The sequence below is a fragment of the Numida meleagris genome, chromosome 16 (genome assembly GCF_002078875.1).
Source record: "Numida meleagris isolate 19003 breed g44 Domestic line chromosome 16, NumMel1.0, whole genome shotgun sequence".
Classification (NCBI taxonomy): domain Eukaryota; kingdom Metazoa; phylum Chordata; class Aves; order Galliformes; family Numididae; genus Numida; species Numida meleagris.
The window spans coordinates 1,733,424-1,735,508 of NC_034424.1; the positions used below are offsets into that span (position 1 = coordinate 1,733,424).

At 54.1% G+C, this 2,085-nt stretch overlaps 1 long non-coding RNA gene across 1 annotated transcript; it reads right to left on the reverse strand.

Moving 5' to 3' along the window:
* On the reverse strand, positions 706 to 2,064 carry LOC110406890. Its single transcript, XR_002443619.1, has 3 exons — positions 1,977 to 2,064; positions 1,085 to 1,160; positions 706 to 937 (listed from the first exon to the last, which is right to left on the reverse strand). It is a non-coding gene; the product is annotated as an uncharacterized LOC110406890 (long non-coding RNA).

Genomic DNA, 2,085 nt, shown 5'->3' on the forward strand with positions numbered 1-2,085 from the left:
ATGCAAACAACTCCAGTGAGCAAAACCCTCCTGAGCTGAGCACCACTGTGCCACGTACAGGGAATGGCAGGTGCCATGGCACCGCAGGGCTCACACATTGGATTATGCCCATCTCATTATGTTGTATAGATTGCTAAACTATGGTCTGGGAAAGGATCAGCGCCATGGCGTCGCTGCCGGCCACCTCACAAGAGCTCCTGTGTTTGTTGGAACGCACAGCGCTGTCTTGCAGTGCTGTAGCTGTGCAGCAAGCACATGGCTGGAGCCAGGATGCCTTTGTTCAGCTCCTAGCACAGGAATCCCTTTTATGCTCTTGATGACCTTGAGCGAGTAACTTCACCATGCTTAAAATTACTTTCCTGCAAACAAGGAGTATAAATCTCAGTGCATCAAGAGAGTTGCAGTGCAGTGTGAGGGGTTGGGTTTCAGCTCAGCAAAGGGCTTTTACAATCACGAGCTGTCACACACGTCACTGTTCGGCATCCCGCTGGGATGAGGGTGCTGGTGCTGCCCCAGTGACGGGGACAGACAGGGTACAGCCACTGAGCGGCCTAATGGTGTGCAAAGCTCTGGGTCTTCAGACATTTTCCATGAGGGAAACAGGTTCAGCAAAACCTGATGCAGTGCAGGGTGCTTCTGCTACCCCTCACTTGTTTGTGTTGGTTGGTTTTTTTTTTTTTTTTCTTTTTTTCTTTTTGCTGGCAATGCCACCTGGGGAGATTGGGAGGGAACTGAGCTGCAGAGGCTGATGACAGAGGATGCAGGCTCATCTTACAGAACGGCATGAGAGAAAAGTAGCAAAACAAAAGCTAAAAGGGCAGCGCAAGGAGAGCGGTGTATGGAAGCATCCGAGGGTGTGCACCACAGGAGAAGATGAGCTACTTAAATTGTTGGCACAAGCCCATCAGGGTGTTCGTTTCCTGTGATGATGCACAGGCTGGAAAGAAAAAGCACCTTTTAAGCAGCGGAGGAGTAAGGGCCTGGAAGAGCTTCTCGGCAGGAGCCCTGTGTGCTGAGAATGCACAAACTGTTCTCAGGCAGCGCTCAGACCCGTTCACGTGGGGTTTTACACTATGACACCCACCCTAAGGTGACCTCTGAGGATCCTGCAGCTCAGGTTGGTGTCACTGCAGGGCCGTCCGTCCTGCTGGGTGTGTGCTCTGCGGATAAATGGATAAACAGCCCTTGTTACACTTATTCATTCCGCCCGTGTACACAACCTGCTTGTCATCAGCCGGGAGGCCTCTCTGGGAGGTGCCTTTTCCCCAGCACTGTGTTTGGTGTTTGCTGTAGAAACAAGAAATAGCAATTTATTTATTTATTTATTTTTTTACAGACTTTTTGAAATGGAATCGCTCATCAAAAGCGGTGCCGAGGGAGACATACAGAGAGGGCAATGTGGGGTCGTGGCCTGCTGCTCGGCCCCAGCTCCCTGGGTTTGCCTGCTCCCAGTCCTGTGCTGTGTGCCTGTATGTTTCTCACCGGACACTTAAAGTAATTGGGGATATAAAAAAAATAAGAGGGGTGGAGAAGGGACAGCTGGGCAGGGAGAATTACAGGGAGATCAGATTAGAGGTAGCGCTGGGAGGCAAGATGGAGCTTGGCCTGGGCAGGGTGGCTGGCTCCATCCCTCACAGCCCAACCCCATGGCTGGGTCTTTTCCTCACAGCCTGAACCTATAACTGGGTCTGTAACATTGCCTGGCCCCATAACTGGCTCCCTTCCTCGCAGCCCGACCCTATAGCTGTGCCTTTCCCACATCCTGAACCTGTAGCTGGGTCCTTCCCTCAGCTGGGTCCCGTAACTGGCTCCCTTCCCTCACAGCCTGACCCCATAGCTGGGTCTTTCCTTCACAGCCTGATCCCATAACTGTGTCATTCCCTCACAGCCTGACCCCACAACTGTGTCCTTCCACTGAAGTTGGGTCCCACAGCCGGGTCCCCCCTTCACAATCCAACCCCACCGCTGCCTCCTACCCTCGCAGCCTTACGCTCCACCGGCCCCGTCCCTCTTCGCCCGCCCCTTCCCTCAGGGCCCGCCCCGACCCCACGGCGCGGGCCGGGGCGGGCAGAGGCGGAGCGGGGC